At 57.9% G+C, this 12801-nt stretch overlaps 1 protein-coding gene across 2 annotated transcripts in view; it reads right to left on the reverse strand.

The window, feature by feature from the left end:
• KLHL26 (kelch like family member 26) overlaps positions 1-12801 on the reverse strand; it is a 32681-nt gene that overhangs the window by 10712 nt on the left and 9168 nt on the right. The gene's annotated exons all lie outside the window — the stretch shown is intronic.

A 12801-nucleotide genomic window follows, 5' to 3' on the forward strand; every position in this document is an offset into this window, starting at 1 on the left:
GAGAGAGAGGAAGACAGATATCTAAAGACAGGGAGACAGAGACCCAGAGAGAGGGAGACAGAGAGAGAGACCCAGAGGGAGAGGGAAGGAGAGACTTCAGCAAGAGGGAGAGAAAGAGACCCAGGAGAGAGGAAGACAGATACTAGAGACAGGGAGACAGGGAGACAGAGACCCAGAGAGAGGGAGAGGAGAGAGACCAGAGGGAGAGGAGAGACTTCAGCAAGAGGAGAGAAGAGACCCAGGAGAGAGGAAGACAGATACCTAGAGACAGGGAGACAGGGAGACAGAGACCCAGAGAGAGGGAGATGGAGAGAGAGACCCAGAGGGAGAGGGAAGGAGAGACTTCAGCAAGAGGGAGAGAAAGAGACCCAGGGAGAGAGGAAGACAGAGACCCAGGGAGAGAGGGAGACAGAGACCTAGAGAGACAGAGACCCAGGGAGAGAGAGACAGAGACCCAGAGACAGGGAGACAGAAACCCAGAGAGAGGGAGACAGAGACACAGAGAGACAGGGAGAGAGATACAGGGAAAGAGGAACAGAGAGCCAGTGAAAGGAGGGGAAACAGAGATGGTGGGAGGGGTGGGGGTGACAGTGACCAGGCAGTGTGGGTGTGGAAGGTGGTGTGGGGCTCGAGTGCCAGAGCTGTGGGGGGCCTGGAATCCCACCACCAACCTCTCAGCCTCACAGCCACCACCCTACTCTCCAACCACGCTGACACCTTCTCTCATGACCCTTCCCACCCACTCTGACCTCGCCAAGCAGGCACAGGTCTTCACACGCAGCCTCACAAATCCCCAGCAGCCAGGGAGGTCACAGGCTCAGTATCCCTCTCCAAGATGGGAACACCGAGGCCCAGGGTGCCCCTGCTCCCCCACCACCCCCACCCCTGGCCACCAGCAGCTGCAGTCCTCGTTGGCTCTTGGGCACGTGCCTCGTGGGTAAAAGGTGCAGAAAGGCAGGGTCCCACCCGTTCCACAAAGGCAGCTCCCCCAGTACTGTTGCCATGGTGACCACAATGTTTCACAGCACTGGGGACTGCTCCCAGCCCACAGGATGGAGTGGCTGGGTTCCCGCACCTCATGCTGGCCCTCAAACGCTCCGGCCCCCATGCTCACGTCAGCAAGCTTTCCCGTGGGACAGCTCAGAGGCCCCTGAGGCCCGGCCACCCTGCTTCTCCCCCAGACTGCCCAAGGCTACTTCCTGGGGTTATCCCTCCTGATAAAGGGCCGCCTCTTCCAAGGCACCTGCTGTTCTCTGCCTCCCTCAGCTCCTGTGGGAGGGGAGGAAAGATAATGGCTTCTGCATGGACAAGCGGGACAGCCCAGGAGCGGGTGCAGGGCCCCACCGCAGTGTCCCAGCAGGCCAGGACACTCAGCCACTGACAGACCCAGAGACTGGGACAGAGGGACAGAGATGGGGAGACAGACACCCAGAAACAGAGGGACAGGGACACAGAGATGGCGACAGAGACAAAGAGACAGAGACACAGAGACAGGGAGACAGAGACCTAGCGACTCAGAGACAGGGAGATACAGACCCAGGGAGAGGGAGACAGAGACCCAGAGATGGAGACAGAGACCCAGAGATGAAGACACAGAGACTCAGAGATAGGGAGACACAGACCCAGAGACAGAGAGACAGAGACTCCAACCACACTGATACCTTCTCTCATGACCCTTGTCTCATGACAGAGACAGGGAGACACAGACCCAGAGACAGGGAGACAGAGATCCAGGGACAGGAAGACAGAGATCCAGAGACAGAGGGACAGAGACCCAGAGACAGGGAGACAGAGACCCAGAGACAAAGGGACAGAGACTCAGAGATAGGGAGACAGAGATCCAGAGACAGAGGGACAGAGACCCAGAGACAGGGAGACAGAGACCCAGAGACAAAGGGACAGAGACTCAGAGATAGGGAGACAGAGATCCAGAGACAGAGGGACAGAGATGCAGAAACAGAGGGACAGAGACTCAGAGACAGAGATGCAAAGACAGAAGGACAGAGACCCAGAGACAGGGAGACAGAGACCCAGGGAGAGAGGGACAGAGACTCAGAGACAGGGAGACAGAGACTGCAGCTCAGGGGCCACCAGGGTGCAGCTGTCTGTGTCTCCCTCCTGCTTGACATGCTGATTTTCTCCAACATCTTCACGAATCATTTCAAACAAGAACCGACCACTCCCACCCTGTGCTGGGAGGGCAGGCATGCTGGGCAGGCCAGGCAGGGTCAGAGCCACCCTAACCCCACAGCCTCCCCACCCACCCACCCTCAAGCCTCCTCCAAGAGCCCCGTGCTACTGAGGCAGACAGGGCTCACCATGAGCTGCACCTGTTGGCCCAACTCACACAGCGTCCTGCATGGATGCCCTCTGACCCCTGCGAAGGACGCCCTGGCCTTCCCCTTCCTCCCACCCTCCTGATCCGGAGCCATTCCCTGCCTGTCTGTCCTTGGCTTCAGCCTGTCTGTGCCTGATGGGTGGGGACAGAATGAAAGGAGACAGGGCATCTGGGAGTGCCTAGCAGGAGGCCACTGTACCCAGGGCTGGCACCCCCAGACAGCCCCCAAGTGACGGCCAGGGACGCCAAGGCTCAGAGAGGGTGGTGGGCTGCCCAAGTCACAGCGGGAGTTCAGGGAGGGCAGGCAGGCAGGTTTTGGAATCGAGGATCAATTGGAAAGGACCACCACCAATGACCCCAAGGACCCAGTGAGGTGGCAGGAGACACTCCCTGCTCTCAGGCTCAGCAGGTTGAGAGGTGAAGCCCACAGAGCTGGGAGCAGAAAGCTGAGGCCCGTCCACCCCTATCCTGCAGGTCCCCCGCCAACCCCACCATGAAGCCAGGGCAAGCTGCGTGGGATCCCCTTTCCTGAGCCTTGCTTAAACCTTCCAGAAGACAGGGGGTTAGAGGTGCAATGGTTTGCAAGCTGTCATCTCAGGAGCATGGGGGTGTTCTAGATGAGGAAGGAGGCTGGAGGCATGGGTGGGTGAATGATGGATGCGTGTGGCCACCCCTCACCTGCTCCTCAGGGGTCACCATAAGCCCAGTGCCCTCAAGGCCGGGCTGTGATCTCCTGCCCTAATCCCAGCCTCTGACCAATGCCACCGGGAGTCCAGGATGTGTGGGGCTCTGACTGTGCCCAATGGACAGGAAGACGCTATGCACAGCGCCCCCATCCCGGACTTGCCCAACTCCAGCCACTTCTCAAGGCCAACAAGAAGGAAGCCCCACCATCCAAACCAAGGCCCAGAAGACAAGGGGGTGTTCAGACCCCACCTCCCTGACCAGCGGCAAGCTCTCTGCCTCCATAGCATCCCTCCCATCCTGGCTCATGTCCAGATGACAATGCTGGGGCGTCTCCATCAGAACAGCCTTCACCGACCGAGGGAGCACCCAGTCTGTGCAGTCTTGGCTCCTGGCCCACCTTTTGGCAGGCAGTCTCTGAAGGGGCACTGCTACCATCCCATCTTACAGATGGGGAAATCGAGGCACAGAGCAGTTCACTACTGGCCCAAAGTTATACAGTAAACAGAGGCAGGGGGACACCAGGCTTGGCCAAAGGAGGCCTTCCTCAGCCAACACACGGGTGCTGGTCGACCTCTCCCCAGCCCCAGATGGGTGGGCCTCTGATTGTGACCATCACACAGATGGGGAGACTGAGGCTCAGAGGGCTGAGACAGCTCACCAAGGCTCTGCCTGAGCTGGAAGGATGGACATGGAGCTGAACAGCAGGAAGGGCAAGACAGGGGCTTTTCAAGGCCGGCCCCAGGCAAGAATGTGGATTTACCCCACTAGTCCTCCAGCCACCCTGCAAGAGAGGGAATCCCACTCTGCAGATGAGGGGGCAGTGCCTGCCAGGTCCCGCTGGGAGCGCCTCAGTCTATGGCTCATCAGCCACCCCACCTCCCTGATCCCCACCTGGGCCGTTTTTGTCTTCCCTACTCCTCACTCCATCTGCCACATCATCTGTTTCCAGACTGTCTCCCATGGCTGAAAGGGGAACCCCATGGAAGCCGGGCAGGCAGGGTTCTGTCTCCTGCAATGTCCTGGTGCTCACTGCCATGCCTAGCATATGGTTGGAGCTCAGTCTTGCTTGTCAACTGGATGGGTGGATGAGCAGTCAAGTGAATAGACAGCTAGATGGATGGGTAAATGACTGGGTGGATGGGCAAATGGTAGACAGACAGATGAATGGGTGGGTAGATGGGTGAATCGGTGGGTGGATGGGCAAATAGGCGGGTGAATGGATGAGTGGATGGATGGGTGGACAGATGGGTGGGTAGATGGATGGGTGGGTAGATGGATAGATGGATGGGTGGATGAAAGGGCGCGTGGATGGATAGGTGAGTTAATGGATGGCTGGATGGACCGATGAATGGATGGGTGGGTAGATGGATGGATGGGTGAATAAATGGATGAAAGGGTGGGTGGATGGGTGGACAGACAGGCGCGTAGGTTGGTGGATGGGTGGATGGATGGGCAGGCAGATGGTAGATGAGTGGGTTGGTGGATAGTGGGTTGGTGGATGGATAGTGATAGGTGGGTAGATGGATGGGTGGGCAGATGGTGGATGAGTGGATTGGTGGATGGGTGGGTGGATTGGTAGATGGATAGTGGTAGGTAGGTGGATGGGTAGATGGAAGGGTGCCTGGATGGGCAGGTAGATGAGTTAATGGATGAGTGGATGGAAGGGCAGGTGGATGGGTGACAGACGGGCAGATGGATGGGTGTGTGGGTGGATGGATGAATGGGTGGGTGGATAGATGGAAGAGTGGGCAGGTGGATGGGTGGGTGGATAGAAGAGTGGCCTGATGAAAGGGCGGGTGGATGGCTGGATGGGTGGATGGATGGGTAGGTGGGTAGGTAGATGGATGGATGGATGCAAGCGTGGGTGGAAGGAAGAGTGGACTGATGGAAGCACGGGTGGATGGGTGGATGGATGGGTAGGTGGGTGAACAGGTAGGTGGATGGAAGGTCAGGTGGATGGATGAGTGGATAGAAGGGTGGACTGATGGAAGGGTGGGTGGATGGGTGCATGGATAGGTGGGTGGGTAGATGAAAGGGTGGGTGGGTAGATGAAAGGGTGGGTGGGTAGATGGAAGGGTAGGTGGGTGGATGGAAGGGTGGACTGATGGAAGGGCGGGTGGATGGGTGGATGGATGGGTGAGTGGGTAGATGGAAGGGGGCGTGGGTGGGTGGGTAGGTGGGTAGATGGAAGGGTGGGTGGGTGGATGGAAGGGTGGGTGGATGGGTGGATGGATGGGTGGGTGGGTAGATGAAAGAGCAGGTGGGTGGGTGGGCAGGTGGGTAGATGGAAGGGTGGGTGGACGGGCGGATGGATGGGTGGGTGGATAGATGGAAGGGTGGGTGGGTGGGTGGGTAGGTGGGTAGGTGGGTGGGTGGGTGGATGGAAGGGTGGACTGATGGAAGGGCGGGTGGATGGGTGGATGGATGGAAGGGTGGACTGATGGAAGGGTGGGTGGGGTGGGTAGGTGGGCGGATGGAAGGGCAGGTGGATGGGTGGATGGATGGAAGGGTGGACTGATGAAAAGATGGGTGGATGGGGGCAGGTGGGTGGATGGGTGGGTGGGTGGTTGGGTGGATGGACAGGTGGAGGTATGGATGGTCAGGTGGGTGGGTGAACTGGTGGACATAGGAGTGAACAGGTAGGTAAGAAGGAGTGAGTGGGTGGCAGATAGATGAATGGTGGATGAAGGGTGGGTGGATAGATGGACAGATAAATCCACATCTTTGCGCTGGGCCGGCCCTGAAGAGCCCGTCTTGCTCTTCCTGCTGTTCAGCTCCACATCCATTCTCCAGGCTCAGGCAGAGCCTTGGTGAGCAGTCTCAGCCCTCTGAGCCTCAGTCTCCCCATCAGCATCATGGTGATGATCATAGGGCCCTCCCACTTGGGACCATGAAAAGGCCAAAAAGCACCTGTGCACTGGCCAAAGGTCTCTGCTGGCCATACCTAGTGTCCCTCTGCCTCTTGTTGACTGTGTGGCCTTGGATGAGCCCCTGAACCTCTCTGTGCCTCAACTTCCCCATCTGTAAAATGGGATGATAGCCGTGCCCCTTTTCTAGGCTGCCTGCTGACAACGGAGCCAGGAACCAGAACTGCACCACCCCAGTTGATGGCCTTGCACAAAGTGGTTGCTCCCTTGGTTCGTGGGGGCTGTTCCGATGGGGACACCCCAACACTGTGGTCCAGGTATAAGCCAGGATGGGAGGGGTGCTGTGGAGGCAGAGAGCTTGCTGCTGGCCAGGGAGGTGGGGTTTGAGGGTGAGTGGACGGGTGAGGTGGCAGGTGGATGGCTCCCAGTTGGTAGTACTGGGCTGGAGCCCAACTCTTTTTTTCTCTCTCTCTCTTTTTTTTTTTTTTTGAGATGGAGTCTGGCTCTGTCACTCAGGCTGGAGTGCAGTGGTGCGATCTCAGGTCACTGCAACCTCCACCTTCCAGGTTCAAGTGATTCTCCTGCCTCAGCCTCCCGAGTAGCTGGGACTATAGGCGCCTGCCACCACGCCCAGCTAATTTTTGTATTTTTAATAGAGACGAGGTTTCGTCACGTTGACCAGGCTGGTCTCGAACTCTCGGCCTCAGGTGATCTGCCTGCCTCGGCCTCCCAAAGTGCTGGGATTATAGGCGCGAGCCACCGCACCTGGCCTGCTGGAGCCCAACTCTTATCTTAGCTCACTGCTTGTTCCTCTCCACAAGACCTCCTGGCCCGAGTCCTAGTGTATGTGATCCTTCCAGATCCACCGCAAAGCCCTCAGCAGGACTCTCCTGCACATCCTGTCTCTGGACCTTTGCTCATGCTGTGCTCTGTGCTAAGTGGCCGACCCTCTTGCCCTCAGACCCTTCTCCCTCCACCACACTCCTGAGCCACCAGCATTTCTGTGCTCAGCGCCTCTGCTGCCTCCACCCCAGAGCCTTATCTGCTATGGCCTTCCTCACCCTCATGGTCCAGCTGGGTGCCCATCCAGGGCTGATGAGTGGGCAGGTCTCGGCCTGAGGCTTCCCTTTCCCATTCCCTCCCACTGAGGTGAGACTGCTTCTGCCACAGCCCATCCCCCGACTTGGTCCCACTGCACTGGGCCGGCAGCGGGGACCACTTGAATGAGCAAATCCATTCACTCTACAGTTCAGGCAAGTAGGTACATGACTGCACAGCTCCAGAGCACCGCTTGGAAACCCAGTGAAATTCCAGCACTGCTGAATTCTAGCATCTCGGGGTGGCAACGTGCTGCGAGGCAGCCCACCCCTCTGCCTCCACTGGCAGGACAAGTGTTGAAGCCCCAGAAGGGACGGGGCTGCCACATGGCACTGCTCATCCCCAGCAGAGCCAGGCCAGATGCAGGCACTCCACAGCTTAGCCCAGCGCCTTCCAAAGACAACACAAATTTCAGTATCAGAGGGGGTCTGTCATGAATATCTTCATTTTTGGGGTGTTTACCATCCCTCCCCTCTTCTCATAAGGGCCCCCTGCTTTCCTCGGGAAACTCCTGTTCTCTATTCTCAGCCCCAGTGGTGGAGATCAGGCAGACCCCATTGCTGGGCTGAAAATATGGATGTTACACAGACTGGACAGAGGCTTCGGGGCCCCTGGCCATAGGGATTCATCCTGGGATGGGGACTTGGCCCTTCTGATCCAATCAGAGCCTTCCCTGGGATTTTTACTGGAGCCACCAGGATGAAGGGTCCCCTTCCCGGTGGTGTTGGCAGGCTAGTGGAGTGGCAAGGTGAGGTCCCCTTTCTACCAGGTGGGCAGCACCCAGACAAGAGGGATGGCAGAGCTAAAAGAAGGGAGCCACAGATTCCAGCCTTCAGACCTTGCACCCCAACGTACCTAAAACCGGGTGTCTCCTTGCACTTTTTAAAATGTGAACTTCGAGTCTTTAACTGACGGCAGTGTCTTGGGTTTCTGGCTCTCCCCACCAGGAGGGGCCTCGGATGTCAGGAGCCTCAGATCCATCCACAGCATTCCAGACGAGCCTCTGGAAAAACCGCTGTGGCCTTAACACTTTTCCAGCTGCCGCCTCTCCCTGCAGTGCACACAAGCTTCTTACCGGGGCTGAGGGGTCAGGAAGCCCCGCTGAGGGCCATTCTGACGGCGAGTGGGCGGCGGCCATCCCCAGCCGCAGCCCCGCCTGTCTGTGACGAGACAGACGGCTCCACTCCGTCCGCCACGACTCCCAGAAAAGGTCAGCAAGCTGCCCGCGCCCCTGACCAATGCGAAAGTTCAGCAGCTCTAAATGCTAACAGACTGGAGGCGTGACTGAGGCTGGAACGGCAGAGGGGCCCGGTGCCATCAGCCTTGGCGAGGAAAACATCACCCATCATCTGTGCAAGTGACTCACGTGGAGTATAAACATTTGTGCGCTCCTGACCCCCCACTTCACACGACAGAGAGCCACGAGGACCCGAGGAGGGGGAGCCAGAGGAGGGACCTAGAGAAGCCCTCCTGGGACAGGACGGACTTCACCAAGGAGAACGCGTGCTTCCAACTCGAACTTCAGTACTGGAAGTTTTTCAGAGAGAGGATGACTCAGGCTGATGGCAACAGAGAGGGTGTCTTGGGGGTCTTCTGTGGGGCTCCCCTACGTGTCTGTCATCTCACAGTCACCTTAACACTCCTTCCACCCCGCTCCGGGAAAATGTCCCGCTCTCAGATGATCTGGGTGATCATATGCCACTCTACTCTGCCTCCTTAGGCAGACTGCCTCAAATTCTAACATCCCGTGGAGAGCAGAACTCTCCGGATATCCAGCCCAGACCGCTCCCGCCCAAGTCCGTCTTTGACCCCTGTGGAATTTCACAGTTGTGGCGTCAGTAAACATCTTCGGCCTCGATCCTCGGGTGACCCCCCCTCCAGGCCTTTACAAGCCTGAAGGTCCACCCCTCAAGATCTCCTCCAGGCCCAGCCTGTTCAATTCCGGAAGCCCTTGCCCTCGCAGGAAAGGTCTTTGATTCCCCCAAGGTGCTGGTTACTTCCTCCCGGATCACAATATTTTCAGTGTGCACCGTGGTGGTGCACACAAAGTGATCAGGCGCTCCGCTGCGCGGTGAGGGGTCTGAAATCATGCTGGACACGCACCAAAATCCGCTCTGCAGAGGAGGAATGCTAGGGAATTGCTGGCGCGGCCGTTGGAGACGAGTCCTGTGAATTCTGTGCAGCCCTCTCCGGAGAGACATGTGGAAGGGGCGGGGTGGGGGGCAGAAAGGGACTGGAGGCTGGGGTTAACAAGTGTTAAGAGAGCTGGTCCACACAGCTGCAAAGCGGCTACCAGAGGAGGAGGGCGGGGCTGCCGGCCGCGGGAACCCAGCGGGCTTGGCCCCCACTTCCACTTAAGACAGCTGGACAGGGAGAGAGTGGCTGTCATTTGCCGCCTCTGCCTTAACATGCAGGGCTGAGGTTTTGCTCACTCACTAAAGACAGCACACACAAAACGGTACAGTGCCCTGGGCTCTGTAACAGGGCCGGTTTACTGACAACATGCCTGTGAATTTCTGCTTCTCCGCCCACACCCTGCTGGTTCAATGAAGTGAAGAGGAAGAGGCGGATGACCCTCGGCCAGCCTGGGCATGCAGAGCTATGCCAGGAGGCTTCCCCTCTGGTATGCGTCGAAGACTGTGCGGGGTGGGGTACTCACTGGATCTATACTCAAGAGCACCCATCTCATGCCAGCAGCTGTGCCAGCGCCAGGACCACCACTGTAAAGAGAACCGATAAAGCACTGCCCTTGGGGAACGTACATTCTACAGGGACATGGGTCCTCAAGCAGAGAATGTACCATGACGACAGGGCGAGCAGTGGCGCCACGGTGGACACAGTGGCCAGGCCCTGAGGAGACAACACTTGAGCCGTGCAAATCGCTGGGACAGGACATTCCAGTGAGCGTGCTTCAGAGCCCAGCAGAGCCGTCAGAGCTGCGGAAGCTCAGGGGCCTGGCGGGTCACATCAAGAAGTAGATTTTGTTCTGAGAGTGAGGGAGCCACTGGCAGGTGTCCGGCAGGGGAGTGAGGTGGTCTGATGCCTGCCTTAGGAGGGTCCCGCTGGCTGGAGTTGGGGTTGATGCCCAGGAGGGGAAGAGCCAGTAGTGGCTCTGAGCTGGGATGGGGAGGAGGCAGCAGGAGGAGCTGGCGCCAGGCTGTGGCTCGAAGGTGGAACCCACAAGAGATGCTACCTGGGGACCTCCCGGGCAGCTGCAGCCAGACTGAGGCCTTCTCTCAGGACGGGGGACATTCCCAGGACTGGGACCTGCTGGTGGGAAGACCTGAAGCCCTCAAGGACTGTGGGAACTCCAAGTGGCAGGAACCCTGAGCAAGGAGAGGCATGAAGGGCTTTTCTGGAACACAGGCAGGGCTGCGAATCCCCTAGGCCAGGTGGCGCCTCCAAGTCTGCTGCTTGTTGCAGGCAGTGCAGCCGCGCGGGACCAAGGACAATACTGACCTTCAGTCTGCCCGGTGGGGAGGGCAGAAACTGGCCAACACTATCGGTCAGCACAAGCTCAACCTCCAGACATCCCCAAGCCTGCGTGTGCCTCTCCATCCCTCCAGGGCCCACCTTGGCTGAGGCTCCCTTGTCTCTTGCCACAGGGATCCTTTTGAGACAGAGTCTCACTCTGTCGCCCAGGCTGGAGTGCAGTGGTGCAATCTCGGCTCCTGGGTTCAATCGACTCTCATGCCTCAGCCTCCAGAGCAGCTGGGACTACAAGCACCTGCCAATGCGCCCAGCTAGTTTTGTGTATTTTTAGTAGAGACTGGATCTCACTATGTTGCCCAGGCTGGTCTCGAACTCCTGACCTCAAGTGATCTACCCGCCTTGGCCTCTCAATGTGCTGGGAATACAGGTGTGAGCCACCACACCCGGCCTACAGAGAGATCCTTTCAAAACAGGAGGCTGACTGATATGCCTCTCATCCAAACCCTGCCCTGGCCCCCTGGCCCAGCCAGCCCAGAAATGACCGCACAACGTTCTCTAACTCCTGCTGGCATGTATGCACCCCATGGGCAGGGTCCATCTGTCCCATGGACCCTGCATATCCAGCACCAGGCACGGGGTAGACACAGGAGACTGTGGCACCTGCACAAAGGCAGAGAAAGGTGTCTAACAAATCCTGTCCACAGAGCAGAGGTGGGGATGCCGGGACACATACTGCCCAGTCACCCCTTGCCTTCAGTAGATCCCACCCCCTTCTTCCAGGATCCAAGGCTCCAAGTCGCTGAATTATTTCTATCTGTGTCCTTCCCCTCATCCTCCTCTCTCCCTCCCCATTCTCCTGTTCTCTATCTTTCTCCTCCTCTCTCTCTCCTCCTCTTTTTCTCCTCCTCCTCTTCCTCCTCCTCCCTCTCATCTCCTCTTCCTCTTCCTCCACTCTTCCTCCTCCAGGGCTTCTCAACACCAAATCTAAAACATTCCCTAAAACCAAAGGGTAGGACACACACACACACACACACACACACACACACACACACACACACAAATATCAGAAAAAGGAAAAAACCAAAGGGCTGGAGCGAGGAGAAAGCCTCACTTTTACAGTGTCTGAGGAGAGATGGGTGAGATAAAAAGTAATCCCCATTGGGGAGGTGGGATGACATTCGCAGGGGCTCCCTGGAGATGGTACGATTACGGTGGAGGGTAATAAAACCTTTCTTTCCCGGTAACTATGGACAATGACAAGGAGGCTGTCCCCGGGGTCACAGCTACCAGGTGGAAACAGTCCAACTGTGACGATCGCACTGCATGATTCAGGGTGAAGTGAGTGCTTTCAGAGCAATTCCACTCCCAGAGCTCTCGGGACCTGCCGACAAGGAGGGGAGGAGAGGGTGGCCTCCCTCCCAGAGAAGGGACTCAGCTGTGAGGGGCAGATCGAGTGGCCTGGATGTGGCTCAGCCTGTGGGCCAGTGCCCTTCTTGGGCTGGCCCAGTCCCACCTGCCCCTATCCCTGCTGAGACGCGCCACCCCCCAACCCCCGCCCCGCCGAGCTCCTGCTCCCAGGCCTGCTCCTGGCCAGACCTGCCCTCTCCAGCTCACGCTGGACGTGCTCTACTCTCCCGCTGCCCCTGCTGCTGTCCCTCTCATGGCCACCAAGTCATGGCACTACTGTCTTCCCAATGGCTCAAGCTCACCCTCTCCTTTCCCTGCCTGACACACGCACGCCACATCAAGGCTTGCTGGCATCGACGATCCCCTCAAGGCCCATGTGGGCATGGCGGGCAAAAGGATGGCAGTGTCCCCATCATGGGTGAAGTCAGCACTGCCACAGTAACACTGATGAGGCACGTGTGACATCTCCCCGCTCGTTTCCTCCCAGACACCCCCCACCTGGTGGGCCTGGAGCCCCATTTCCCAGATGAGGAATCTGTCACAGCCACACCCCATAAAGAGGGACCCACAGTCACCCATGGGTATGATGAGACACCTCGTACTGCAATATCTGACCACATTTTCCAGGAGAAGGACTTGAGTCCACGTCTTGGAAGGGTCAAAATCTCCCTTCTGAAAGAGGCATGAGGCCAGGCACGCTGGCTCATGCCTGTAATTCCAGCACTTTGGGAAGCCAAGGCAGGTGGATCACCTGAGGTCAGGAGTTTGAGACCAGCCTGGCCAACATGATGAAACCCCATCTCTCCTAAAAATACAAAGACTAGCCAGGCATGGTAGTGGGCGCCTGTAGTCCCAGCTACTTGGGAGGCTGAAGCAGGAGAATCACTTGAACTGGGGAGGCGGAGGTTGCAGTGAGCCAAAATCGTGCCACTGCACTCCAGCCTGAGCTCAGAGTGACGTCAAAAATAATAA

The sequence above is a fragment of the Nomascus leucogenys genome, chromosome 10 (genome assembly GCF_006542625.1).
Source record: "Nomascus leucogenys isolate Asia chromosome 10, Asia_NLE_v1, whole genome shotgun sequence".
NCBI lineage: Eukaryota > Metazoa > Chordata > Mammalia > Primates > Hylobatidae > Nomascus > Nomascus leucogenys.